Genomic DNA, 15,006 nt, shown 5'->3' with positions numbered 1-15,006 from the left:
AATTATCTCTGTGATCCACACTGCCTTCATCACATAACCAATGCAGTTAGATAAAATGTTTACTTTTTTTTCTTTTCTAATTAAACAGTTTTAACAGGTTTAACTTGACATCACAAACAGTACATCTGTTCATTGTTATGAATCACAAGCTTTTTACTGCTGTATCAGAGAAATGTAGCCTCCATACACCATTAGATCAGCACAGGACCTGCTCTGCAACCACCACACCAACAAGGTCATCACATTTTAGTAAATTATTGGTTTAATTATAGTTTATATCACTACAGAATGTGAGAGTGTGGAGTTTACACTTCACCTTCACCTGCAAGCGAAAACAGACACACATGTAGTGCAGCCAGTGTGGACTGACACAATGATAGAGCTGGGCGATATGGCCAAAAACGTTATCACGATAAACAAAATTCATATCGTTCGATATCGATACATATCGCGATAAATGTCAAATCATGATTTCTTTCACGTTTGAAGGCTGATTTTGCTCCTGGGTGGTTAATTGTGGTTTTAAACTATCACTTATGGTCGGATCATGACAAACACTCGGCAAACATTGGAACATTTCACAAATCTGTCTTGGGAGAGTGGGAGAAAGTTTCTTAGCTGTTTTTATCAGCTGGAAAAGCACAGCTGCAATTTTTGTAATAGTCATGATTTAAGAATGAAAATAGATTATTTCTAGCTGTCTGTTGACGAGCGCTCGGCTACCCCGTTACAAATGCTAAACAAGTGGCCAACAACAGTGCTAAACTCTTTAGTTTCTCAACAACGTCAACTCGGTTCGGTAGGTCACTGCTGTCACTCCTACCACATCCATGTCAGAGCATATCACAGTATTCAGACAGCAGCTAGCGACGACTGGATTTTTCTATGCTATCGTAGTAGTTTAAGGGGTGAACCGCAGTATATCTGACGTTCGCTGTGTAAAAGCATTATCTGCAGTGTGAATCTCTCACACCAGTCACAGAGTCCTCCTTTTAGGTACGTTTAAACTGAAAGTGATTTTATGTCTTGTTTGATCTACCGTATCATCAAATCACGGTGTTGTGCCGGAGCACTGCTTCAAGTTAGCCAGCAGCTAAAAACAGCTAGCCTGGAAAGATGGCGACAGCAGAGTAGTGTCGCTTTCCTTGCAGTAGAAAATGCCACCAGGGCTTTCGCTAAAACGTGGAAGTGTGAGAACAGTGTGTTATATCGAACATTTATTGAACCTGTCTTATCGCTCTATCGAGGAAAGGTTATATCGCGATACTTATCGTTTTATCGCCCAGCCCTACACAATGATTAAAATGGAAGTGCATCTGTTTGGTTCGGAGGACTAAAAGGGTTTTAATGCACTTCTATTTTAATCATCGTAAAAGCGATTTTGAAAACGACTATTCAACTTCTTCAGAAATATGAACCAGTATTCAAAGTGTCATTCAGGCCCAACCAATTAGTTAACCTAACAATGGCAGCCATCATCACATGGTGCCCTCATGGACCTCGATCTCCCTCATCAACAACCACAATTCCAGCATACCAGGTTAAAATTTTTAGATAATAAAAGCCGAGAAGAATAATTAGGTAGGCTGAAATGAAACTAAAGCGGGGTAAACTCAGGACACAATTAATTAAAAGGTGGTACACGGCTAGGAGAAACTCAAGCGTGAACTGTGAACCCAATCCAAACCTGAGACAAACAAACAACTAAGAAATGATGTTTCACCCCAACCAAACTCGAGTCCCATCACGTTTGGAGAAATATTTAAAGCTCTAACTCACACATACAGAGGACCTTCAAGAAGAGAAAGCTGTTTTGCATGCCCCCTCCCAACACCCCCCGTTGGGTCTGAGAGTGAGAGGGCCTCAGCTAGCTGTCAGAGAATAAAAGGCCAGGCCCGCATCCTCAGCACCTTGTTGGTTTCTGAAAAGATTGCTAACTAGTCGGGAATATTAAGCAGCCAACGTGTGAAATCAAAAGCCTTTCAATGAGGAGCGCTTCAAAAGCCTCAGCGCGATATCACGCTATCTCAGTGAAGCTGTTGATAAGGCAGAGAGTTGGGGGAGGGGGGGAGAAAAGGAGGATGAGGAAGGCTTTCCAAGGAGGAGAGCAGAGGAAGAAGAGAGGGGGAGGATTATTCACCCGTATCTGAACTGCGCATATGCGCAAAATATTATTCACTAATCAAAGGCTTCCCTTTCATATCAGGATTTATGATTCATGCTCCACAAGAAGAATCCAGAGCGAAGAGAGAAGAGAGAGAGAGGGGGAGAAAGAGAGAGAGAGAGAGAGAGAGAGAGAGAGAGAGAGAGAGAGAGAGAGAGAGAGAGAGAGAGAGAGAGAGAGAAAACACAAGAGAAAGAGAACACGAGCAAGACAGACAGACAGACAGAGAAGAAAGAGTGTAAGAGAGAGAGCGAGCGCGCAAGAGATGGAGGCATGGAAGCACAGAAAGCACTGAGGCTTAGAGAGGCAGAAAGATGAGAGCATAAAAAAGAAACTAAGAAAACGAGCGAGAGAGCGAGAGCGAGAGCGAGAGAGAGAGAGAAAGAGAGACAGAGAGAGAGAGAGAGAGAGAGAGAGAGATAGAGAAAGTGGGACAGGAGGAGGCTGTTTCAGGACATCCATCACTCCTCTTGCACATCTGAAACACTGGCTGACAATGATCTGCGGCAGGCAGCCGGAACCAAGCCTTCCCATCAATCTCTCCTGCAATCTTCCTCCAGCTAACATGTCTCAAATGCATGTTAGCAGACTGAGTCGACACACTGTAAATCAGCTGCAGATTACATGTTAGAAAACGATTCTCTGCAACACTTTATTTGAAGGTTACAGACACAGGAACTAGGGTTGAGCAATATGACAACATGCATCATTAACGTGATAAATTACGTCACAATACAATATAATAAGCTTTTCTAAACATATCGTCAGTACTTGCAGAACACTGGATTTGGTGCAACAACGCATGTCAAATTTTGAATGAAAATCTTTGTACTCACAGTTTTTCCTAGTATTTATTAAAATGTACCACTACTGGTTCTTCTTTCTCAGTTCCAACTGATCAAATCTCTGAAAAGAAGTGACGTTTCGTGAAAACTTCTCAAAGCATCGCAATATTTTTTTTGCCATATTTGTTACAGTCACAATTCAAGTGAAAATGAAAATGCAGAAGTCCCAGCAGTCCCATAATCCCCTCCCACTGTCTAGTCTGTTGCGTCTGAAGTAGCTCACCTTGTTTTCTAGGCAGTGAACATGAAGGAATTGTCAGCCTTCTGAGGTTAGCTTTAGCCAAATATGGACACCAGAGTGACAAGGCCAGGCTGAGCAGCCTTGTCTGCGCAACACACCTTAGACCAGATGGTACTAATTTAGCTCTAACCTTGACAAAAAGTTCTTCTGATTCCCGGCTGGTGTTCTCGGAAAAAGGATAATAAACAATATTGAATAATTTGTATGTTTTATTTACTATGTCTGTCAAAACACTGATCTATAACGAGGCCTTCAGAAAAGGCTACAGTAGAGTAAATTCCCCAATGTGTCTGCGTTTGATTCACTGAGTAAAATGTGCACTATTTTCTGTACAGCTGACACTGTACAGCTGACACTGTAAGTGTCCCGGTTGTTAGCTGAATTATGAAAACGGTGCTATAATGACGGAAAACACCTTGTTTTTAATTTGCAAACCACTTGGGCATGGCTTTAAAAATCGCTTAGTATTATTGATAATCATAATTTTTTAAGCAGAAAATTGTGATAATTATGTTTTAGATATCTCCCAGGCCTAGTGCTAAAGGTGATTATTTCTAAAGGGAATTAGCAACAGGTAACAGCCCTGCATTAGCTGCACAAACATACTGGACTTCTTTAAAAACGCAACATTTGTGACAGAAACTGATTTTGAGCTCATGATGCTGTATCTCCTTCACACTATGAGGTTACAGAAAAAGCAGAACTGTGTTGCATTATTGAAAAAGTCATTTATGATTAAATAAGAAGGAACGAAGAAAGACGAAAGGACTTCAGGCTATTCGGTTTAACATATCACTGGATATAAAAGACATTAAACTTGAGCCATTGCTTTAATCTACACTTTCAGTGGCAAAACGATATGGTGCTTAAGAATCAGCCATGATGCGGTCCACTTTAATAACAAGCTCAATGATGTTCATGCCACTCCTCCCTCAAGGCTAAAGAAGGGGAAAAGTACCAAAGAAGTTGGCAAGACGTATCGATGTGTCTCGCACAGGTGATTTGGTAAGCTCCATTAAACGTTAAACCCCATTGTTTGAAAAATGACAAAGACAACAGGAACACGAACCACCAGACAACACCACCACCCCTAATACATCTAATCAGACAATGAATGCAGCAGAATGACTGTGACGATTCATCTTCATGTCTAAACAGATGCTGAAGCTGGGATGTGCTCACAGTAAGAACCTCAGAATAAAGCTTCAGCGTTCGATGAGAACAGCTGAACACACAGCGCCAAGTAGCAAAAGATGCCTTAACTGTCCAAATACATTCATTGTGGTTGAACAGTGAGGAAAAGACAGAGGCAGCGCACCACTTATGATGGGGAAAAAGCAACAATGTTTAACTGCAGTCACAACACAGCTGTGACAGTGGCATCACGCTGATGACTGTTTTTTTCCAAAAGTCATTCCTTGTTTCTGCGCCTAATAACATCCTGTGAAGACTGCACAGTGATTTGCCTAATAGTCCCATGCGTGGACTGACATTTGCAGTCATGTACAATTGCTCAATAGAGGATTCAAGAATTCCTCACATGTAAACAAATATCAAACACACACAAGATTCCATGGCGCATTTGGGGACATTTAATTAATACCTTAATTACACCACCATGCAAAAGTTTGGGATCACCATTGAAAAGTTTGGAATCCCTGTTTTCCATGATGTAAAACAAATGTACATAAAAATAAAACTGTCCAAGTTCATTTGTTAACAATGTGTTTTGATTACCGAATTTTCCTAGCTTGACCCTTCAATTCATCTGCAGTTCTAAAGTGTGTGTTTAGATGATGAAAATACTGTTACTGAATTACTGAAGTAAAGAAATGTAATTAGGGCTGTCACAATCATGAATTTTTAGCCGAAGATTATCATATAAATAATTGCAATTGATGATTTAACTGTCTTGTTCATTGTTTGCAACTATTAAAACAGAATCCTAAAGTGGCCAAACCGGCCGACTGGCCATCTTACTTAGTAGCTAACGCTGGTTGTACCGTCAAATCAACAAAGTTGTGCACACACACTCACACAAATATCAACAGATACACATAATGATGTGTTGAGTCAAGCAAAGCTACACGTTCTTCACCAAAGTGAAAATGTAATAAATAAAATCACTTATTCTGCCAACATACATGCTAAAAATGTTAGAATTAGCTACATAAACATTACTCAGCATGACCCATGATGGCTTAATGAATGCATTTACTGCTTATTTCCATTTATTTGCCTCAACCCCACACACAATTCACAGTTTGTTTGTTGCAGCATAATACGACTGTGAAATCAAACAAGTGTGAAAAATGACTGCAGTCAGCTTAAATAACTGTAATCATCTCAAATAACTACGATAAGACGATTATGTAATAACTGTGACAAGCCTAATTGTGATGAAGCTTATTTTGCACTCACATGGCTACAGTAAAATGCACTCTTTAGGGTCACATTTGAGCAAATAATACAACTGTGATCAATCACGACTAACTACACAAAAAATGTGATTGACTTGTGAACGTAATTATTTTAATTGTTTGTCAGCCATAACGCTAATATGATGCTCGTACTCCGCAAACCTTATAGGTTTCAACTAATTTGTAGGAAGCTGTAAAATTATAAGAAATGCTGTGTCCAGAATTATAAACAGAGCTGCAGAAGATTCCATAAATCCAGCTGCATAACTGGAACTGTATTTAGAAAAGAAGATATACTAAAATTAACATCTAGAATAGTTCTTATTTAAGAATATGGGGATTGCGGGCTGATGGCAATATCTGATATTTTTCCCATGTATGTGTCTGTACATGCCGATATACGAATATAAAATTTGCAATGATTTATCATCATGTCTAAACAGATGCTGAAGCTGGGAGTTTTAGAATAATGCTTCAGCAATTTGATAAGAAGAGCTGGACGCACAGCGACACTGACTGAAAGATGCTTTGATTGTCTTTTAATGTGGTTGCACAGAAAGGAAAAGACAGAGTCAGTGCTCCACTTATGATAGGAATATAAAAATAAAATAAAATATATCAACTAAATCTAAACATCTGCTCAAACATTTTTAAGCAATTATCTGTCGATATCAATGATTCCGATATCATACCTACTCAGATTTGAAAAGTGGTTATCAAATCTCGAGGCGGATAACTTATCAAGGAACTACTGAAAATGGATAATTACAGTACGTTTTTAATAACATGCCAAAATCTTTAAATATTGAATAAAGCATCTCAAAACAGCCTCTGCCGTCAAGTTTTCAAAGTATTTCAACCCACACTGCATAAGTTATTTCTGAATAAATTAACACCCATTATTAACATGCTAAGTGATTCCAAACTTCTGATCAGGGGTGTAAATATAAAATCATGAAACACTGTATCAAAAAGAAAGAGGAAACAAATCATCTGCAAATGAAAACATATGAAAGAGACTGTGTCTCTATAAGCCTCTGGTATGCTGTTAGATTTCAGCATATGGCAAGTTCGCACAGGCCAAATTTGAGTGGCAGCAACAGTGCGAATTCGACTGGCAGTACCGCAAATACTAACAGTGGAACGCAGGCCAAATCTGCGGTGTGCGTTCGGCTTCTACACAGCCCGGCTTCCAAATCCCTGATAAACTCCCGCCATACGCTTTCACTGCTCTGGATTACACCTAATTAATAATGAGAGATGCCCTAAAAAAACACTGCTCTCATGAATATTCATCTGAATTATGGGCTGGGTGGGGGGGAATCAAAAAGGAGAAAGAGAGGCTCAATAATAATCACCCCACAAGCTTATTTCCCAGCTGGTCTTCAGTGCAATGCTAAACTGTTTCTCTAAACCTTTCCAGCGCTCTACTCTTGCAAAGCCGCTCTTTTAATGCTCACCCAGCTCTGACCTCTCTACCTGGCACCGCTGTCGTCAGGGAGAAAATCCTCTTAAGGGGCTCGTGAATAACTCTGTTTCCCAGTCAGAGAGCACCGAGCTGGGCTTACAGTATCACAATGTTGCCTCAGACACTGGAATATTCCACAGGGAAGAGGGAAATCTGCAGGGAGCAAGTCTTAGGTGTGCGTGTGCAGCAATCACGTGTACACAGTGTCCAATTTGGGCGTTTCCACACCACACCCAGAAACGATTCTGGGCTGGTTAGATGAAGGGGCTCATTACTGAAGGTTTGTTCTCACACAGGAGAATTTCCTCTAAACTGTGGACTGACTGTGCACTTCCGTATGTTACCTTTGTACACACAGGCTTGTAGGTCTTGTAGTGCAGCAGATTATAGATAAGGGTAGATAATACTTAGTTCTGCATTCCAACTATGATAAATGAGTATCTGTTCATGAACAGATGGATTTCGGCTTAAATCAATATATCTGTTTAGGTGACAGCCTTGGTGTTGTACAAAAAAAGGAGAATCACACAGAGAAATCATGTGTAAAAAACATTTATCTTCTCAAAAATAGCCAAGGGAAATTGGTAGTTTTTTGTGCCAGATTAGTATGATAATGAAGACTGCTTCAGACTCCAGTCAAAACTGGAAGCTGGAGCTGGAGCATACTGCTTTCGCACATGTTGCAAACCACACCAAGGTTTACTTGAAGCAAACAACAGAGCGCTGTTTTCTGGAGGATCAAACTCTGGGTAACAGTAAAGGTTTGCCAAGTCATTCAGGACGAGCACTAGGAGTCATAATAACTAACCTCTTACAACAATATTCAACTCTCCAGAAAGAAAATAGCAAGGCAATTCTCTCTGATTTTCTGTGATGCAGCTCAAGCATAACAAATACGTGAACAATGACTTCAGTATTTAAATACTGGCATCTGGAACGCTTGAGCATGGACTCTAGTACCCATGCACAGCCCTAGTGCGGGGGTGGTGGTGGGGATGCATAAACGATGTGGTAAAGGCTTAATTCAACATAATAATGATTTCAAAACTTCAAAATCAATCTATCAAAATTTTATAAAAGGTACCCAACAGAGAGACATACAGCAACTGACAGGCAACAAATCATATATATTCATTGTGTAGAAAGAAAACAACTTTTCTAGACTTGCATCTGAGTCACCATAGGAAAAATCTCAGCTACTGATTTAAGGGCAGTTGGCACTGCAGCTCAAACCAGAGGCCTGCAATCCATAAAGTAAACAACCAACTACAAACATGATATTACCATCCTGATTCCATGGAGACCTTTGTTCAAAGACCTTTCGGAGCACTCTTTGATGTGAACTGCTGTAATTGAAAGGAAATCCAGCCAGCTCTCCGGTGGAAATACCGCGCACTTCAATTTGAAGTTTCTCAAAGCAGGCTCTAAATTAGCAGATAGCTAAGGTGTTGCTCTTCTTCAAAGGGGAGGGGGGGTGTGGTAGGAGGAGCTGTGTAGGCATTTTTGGCTTGTTTTGATGCTATGAGAACAAACCCCAGATTGGGAACTGACACAAGAGCAGAGGAGTGCTAATGCGCACTTGTTTGTTGTACCAAGCATGTACGTGCATATGCGTGTGGGCATATAAGCATGTGTATTTATGTGGGTGTGCACTGGTATCTGTTTTGTGTATAAACCTGGCATTATCCTCGAAATCCCAGGCGATGAAATACTGCCTGGATTCACAGAACTGCCGCCATGGTATCAGCCATTCTTCTTGAGGGACAGTGGTCATTTTTATCCCTCGTGATTCATAGCCACAAAGAGCTTAATCAAAAAAGGAGTCGAGGTAACGGTGGTAAAAGTTAAATCACCTGCCGAAAAGTGACAGGATTTTCTATGTTCATCTTTTTTTTTTTGGCTAACAGCCTACAGCACAAACCACACCTGACAGATTAAGCTTTTACTAAATCCACGTAAGTACATCCTATTTGTAAATTCTCAGTGTTTTACAGAAGTGCTGAAGCTCTTTCATTAAGTGGACTGATTCTGACAAATATCTGAAAAGACAGTCTTAAATCCATTAGTTTTAATAATCATCATAAACCTATTGAAGTAGATGTTTTTGCTTAATTGTGAATACTAAAACTAACCACTTGCAAAACAGGTTTATTTTAGTGATGTGTTATCTGGGCAGTCGTAAAGGCTTGAAAGGCAATATAAGACGAGCAATAAGAGCCATCATAATGACAGATGGCATATTGGTATTGATGAGTATCGGTATGGGGCCTGTATCAGTAGGAAAAAAATGGATCAGTTATCGCAGAGGGGGTGGGAGGTAGGGGTGGGAAACACCACAATGAAGCTGATCTAATCTAGTCTGAAACAGAACACGCTCACACAGTGTCATGTCATGCTCTATTATTATTAACATTTATATGCTCATCCTAAGTGAAGTGCTTCAAAAAGTACCAGACTGGTATTGTGAGATATTCAAGGTTTCAATATAAGTATTAGAAAAGAAAAAATGGTATTACACACTCTTCAACCACAATCTACCAGATCTGAGATGTCCTGATCCACCTTTTTGAGCCCCAAATCTACTAATAAATATTACAGTAAAAATCACTTCATTTTTTGGCTTACTCTATATGCTCGATATGCTTACTCTGGCCTACTTTTTTTTAATAGTGTGCTTAATATTGGCTTATAATCATTATTTAAATGCTGCAGAAAAATTATTTCTTCTTTGACGCTTGCATGTGGGCTTTTGTTTTGAGGACTACTTATGTGAAATAACCATTTTATAGTGTTACAAATACGCTAGGAGTTCACACTGCTCCAACACGCGTAGCAACCTGCTCCTTTTTCTCAGGTCTGAAGGCTGTGAAACCACCGGTTTTAAACCAGATGCAGCGGCAAAGCAGAACGTTTCCGTGCTACTTGTTTTTAACCAGCCGTGACTCTAAAATGAAAAAAGCAGCATGTTTTTATGTTTTCATTTTTATAGCAAAACATAAATAAAATAATTTCCTTACCAATGCTGACGCTTTTTTGATAATATCATGGGCCAGACCTGACAGATTAAGCCATAACTGTTCACTATAACTGTTGGTCGCTATATGCTCATGGTAAGTGGCAAAAAATAGACTCAAGGCATAACAGACGCTGACATTTTACATGCCAATGTGTAGCCAAAGGATATGAGATATTACAAGTTCACATTTTACACTTTTACTCAGTTAACACTGATTTGTTACCTTCTGAAAATATGCACTGCTGTAAGATGTGGATAATGGCTGATTATGGGAGCTAACACAAAGGGAACAGAGCATCGTAGCTGTGTCAGACTCACCTTGGCTTATAAGCAATCCATTAAACATGCCTGCATTGTTATCTTTAATGCCAATCCACTGGACTGGATCAGTACATCCCTAAACCAAAGTATATTCAATTTAACAATGGAAAAAAAAAATCCCACAGTGTCTGGCGCTAAGACAAATTCACAGAAGAGCATTTGTGCATTTGTGTGCTTTTGTATGTGTCTTATGTGTGTGAGAGTATCTGTACCAAAAGGAGGCAACAAAGAAAAAAACTCTGAAGACAACAGGGAACTGGAATCACTTCTCCTGATGGTTTTATTTCAAAGCTGTCAGAAAAACACTTCCTTAAATCACATTTCCTCGACAACTCTGTTTCTCACACAAAGACCGAAAAGAAAAAGGAACATGGGACCATCCCAGCTCAGTAGAATCACTTTATCTACAACATGGACCAATATATTTTACTCCCAATGTACCAGAAACAGATCTATGTAGTGCAATCCCATTCAAAATAAAAAAAAGAGGTTAAAATCTAAAATTACCCGACCTTAGCCTGTCCATGACCTTATCTTTTGAGTCCCTGATTCTGCAGAAATCTGATATAGCGCAGACAGGGTTAATATAGGCCAATCCATAAATATGCCATATGTGTGAAGGCTGTTCATGTGCGTGTGATGGAGTGTGTGTGTCTCAAAATACCCCAGCTCTTATCCCTGCCTTCTGACACTGTACATGCCACAACTTCAATAGATGCCTTCCTGAGAGCACTGCTAAAAAGAACCAAAAAAATGAAAGAACGTTTTAACAATGCCATCAAAGTGTTAAACCTTTCGCTCATGTTGTTTCCTTTATTGCGCAGTGTCTCATGTATGTATAGTTTTTGTGCACCTTACACACAATACTGCTGCTGCCAGTGTATCCAAATTTCCCTTTAGGGATCAATAAAGCATGACAGAGTTCTCACAATACTGGAATTAATAGAGCTCTCACAATACTGTATTTTCCAAATTCAATACAATGCTAGTTCAGTATAAGTATCAGTATTCCATAGCACAGTAAGGAAGGATCTCCTGTAATTATCAGCCTCATTCATAGTTTTAAAAAATGACTGACTGCATTAAATGCAATTATTTTAAACAAAAGCCAATCACAGACCACACACAAGCACCAGGGTATTAAAAATGGTGGAATTACAGTTTAGGTTAGTTTAGATTGTTAGGTTAATGTCAGAAATGCCTGCTGGCCCGTCAACATGATGTTTTTCTGTTTGTTTACAATGTAGTCATAAAATTATGAACACATGCAAGCTGTGTATATCATTACATAGTTAGGATGTAACAATTTTACTACATAAATTACACATCATAAACCAAAATATATTGAAAAATAATTTGAAAGCATACTGAAAATTACAACTGTATTGGCAAAATACACCCCGATCTTTTTTTTGTTCATATCAAGTCCAAAGTGACCAAACTGACTGTTCTTGCTTCCTCGCTTCCTTAATAACTCTCAAATAAAGACAAAAACAGGTCAAGCTCAAATAAACAAACATTACTTATCACTGCCCTCTAAATGTCTTATAGCACAGAATCAGTAAGAAATTGTGCAATTTCAATAAATGTTTTCTGCTTTCTTTTACTGACAATAATTTGCCGCAGGCCAATGAGTGAAAACAAAGCCAAATCACATTCTGATTGCTGTGACATAAAAAAAAGATTGTGAAAGTTAACAGCTGGAAAATAGTTCCAGCTGGCTCAAATAATTGCCATCAAGCAATTACATAATTGTGACAGGCCTAGTCTCATGTATCATCTTTCATAGAAACCTCATAGAAAATCAATGACAGCAAGGAATCTGAGTGCATCCTATCACAGTTGGCACTGAAAGGGGGGGTGGCTTTTGTTATACATGCACTCATACTCAAGTGACTCAAGTTTGTTATTTTTTGGGTAAACCAGTTAGGAATTTTAGGGTTTGCTATTTTATTTTGTCAGAGGGTATTGCGAACGTTTTATTGGAGGAGTGCTATTTCACTGAGCCAAAACAAATTTGTATAGTATATAATTAGAGCTCTATAGAAAGTGTGACATTTAACACAGAAAATATCAAAAATACAACTAAATCTTGACTTCAGAATTGAAAATTCTAACAAACCTAAAAATCTGTATTATGCTCCTAGTGTGCATGCATGTAAGCTGTTTAATATTAAGTTTAACATATAAACATGGCACATTTTGCTGTACTGAAAAACTTATCAAGACACCACCATATCGTGCTGAATCAGATTTTGAATTTTGTTTTGTTATACTGCTATAACCTTTTTATTCTCTGAAATGATATAACATGAACAGAATTAATAAAGTGGAAATTGCTTGACTTTATGATTTTTAAATTTTCAGAATCAACATGTATCAATCTACTATTATTCCTGACAACACTACTGTCAATCTATCCAGCTACCATGCTGCCCGCAAAAAAGAGACTCTTCTCTAAAAAAAACTCCATGTTAGCCTAAATTTAGACAGCAGCTTGGAGCTAGCAGGGAATTTTTTGTGCAGAAGTAGTGACAAATGGTGGACCTCTTGACCTCAAAGTGCTTCATCAATCTGAAGAGTTGAAGAAGCACAAAGGCCACTGGGAAGTGGGCCACTGTGCGGCTGGAGAGACGGGGAAGTGAACACAGATGATTGAGCAGCACCCTGGGAGGACACTCTTCAGCCTGCTCCTGAACCTCTCTCAGAAACCCACCTCACACTTTCACTGTTCAAAAGACAAAGCTCAAGTTTATTCTTCCAGTGGAGCAAAATGGAGAACAGATTTAACATGAGTTTGGAGTGCTGAGAGAGATCACTTGTCTACTAAGAAGTTGTGTTATTACAATGATCAAGCAAGATTTCATCACTGTAAAACAAAGCACAGAACCTAACTAATAATTAAAAGATCAGCAAATGGAAAATGGATCTACACATGGAAAAGGTCTGAACTATTGCTTTGTTTTGAACATTTTTGGTGCTTCAAGGCCAAACTGAAGGGGTCAAACAGCAAGGGTAGCCAGGCATTAAGGATGCACGGATTCAACTGTTCTCTCCCGATAATGATTACAATACATAATCTCAGAATATTGGCCAATTCCAATAATCAATCCAATATTTTTTTTTCCTTCTTTACTTTAAAAACTATACCTCATATTATCCGCTGCTAAAATAGAATAAATCATTGCAAAACACATTCTAAGCAATTTAGGTGACAAAGTATTTTTAAAATGAGGTACACACGATTTCCTATTCAACTATATTATTCTAATTTATTTTAAGGCTGAAATCTAAACAGCTTGGCTATTACATAATCTCAAAAGTACTTGATTTTCTTTTAACCCGCATTAAAATAAAGGGGCTTTTATTTTGACATGCTGAAGCGCTTTGTAGGGAAACACATGGCAAATTTAATGTTTGGGAAAGAACATTTTTATTCCCTTAAACAAACAGGTTTGCCAATAACATGATCATTCATAATTATTACTTGGATGCAGAACATACGGTTCCATCAATAAAAACAAAGTGAGAATTTGATGTGAATCGTGTTTTGGAAAGACACTCTTCCATTTTTGAGCAACTGTTTAGCAGCAACAGTATCAATAGCTTCTTAATCGTGTCTAGCTGATACATGAACCATTTGATAAGGACAATATCGGTGCCAATACTGATCCAGTGTATCTGATCAGTGTATCGCTAGTAGGCAGGCTATGTAGCAGTATAAAATTTTTAGTGCAAAATTAGACAGAAAGGAACTTTTCATAGGCTGCCATTTACTACAGTGGTCTCTTTCCAGGTTTCTACCTTTTTGAAAAACAAAGCAAGTCACAACTCTGAATGCTGGTTTCATAATACATCATGGACTTGTTAAAAAAAGGTTTTTCAAGCATTTGTTTAAGTATCCCCACTATGGGTACACCTCTCCATGCAGACCCTGCAATCTCCTGTTTCAATACACAAGCACCTATTGCCCGGCAGTCATGACTTATGCGTGTCAAATGCACTCGATCGTTTAAAAACTTCTACTTGCTTTGACCCAGTAAGCTCTCCTTTGATATGACCAAACTCAAAAGTCCACCATTCGGGCTAACAAATTGGTCACCAGGTGCTAAATTACCTGGATGGCGCTGTGGTGTTAACCTCGTTTCTGCTTCAAAGGAAAAGGTCTTTTTAGGGAAAAGAGTTCATCTGCCTTCAAAGAGCAAACTCCTTTAGCTACCATGTATCCATGCAAAAGCACGATGTCTGGCCAGCATCCACACTGCCAAGCAAAAGGATATCTTCCTTCTGGGCAACGCTGAATGCGCATCCCAAGCAAGCATTCTCTTGCAGCAACCAGGTGTGTTGCATGCCTTGAGCTGTGACATGCCCAGGCAGCATTACCCTCTCCAGACTTTTGAGCACCATCCTCATCTCTCTCCAGAGAGACACTCCAGAGCAGGCTGGGAGTCACGCTTGGGCCATCAACAAAGTTAGCTGTGGCAATCAGCTCAAAAACCTGATCCACTAGTGAAATTGGCGATCGTCTCAT

The 15,006-nt window shown here is 39.1% G+C and overlaps 1 protein-coding gene across 3 annotated transcripts in view; it reads right to left on the bottom strand.

Annotated features, from left to right (window-relative positions):
- glceb (glucuronic acid epimerase b) overlaps window positions 1–15,006 on the bottom strand; it is a 75,824-nt gene that overhangs the window by 45,676 nt on the left and 15,142 nt on the right. Inside the window, exon 2 of one of the 3 annotated variants that reach the window (XM_036584227.1) lies at window positions 3,001–3,070. The exons of the other annotated variants lie outside the window; for them this stretch is intronic. The gene's annotated coding sequence lies outside the window, so the exon portion shown is untranslated. The remainder of the gene's footprint in view (window positions 1–3,000; window positions 3,071–15,006) is intronic. 3 annotated transcript variants of the gene reach the window in all.

Source organism: Colossoma macropomum, unplaced genomic scaffold, assembly GCF_904425465.1.
Source record: "Colossoma macropomum unplaced genomic scaffold, Colossoma_macropomum, whole genome shotgun sequence".
NCBI lineage: Eukaryota > Metazoa > Chordata > Actinopteri > Characiformes > Serrasalmidae > Colossoma > Colossoma macropomum.
This window is presented reverse-complemented; position numbering and strand designations above follow the sequence as displayed.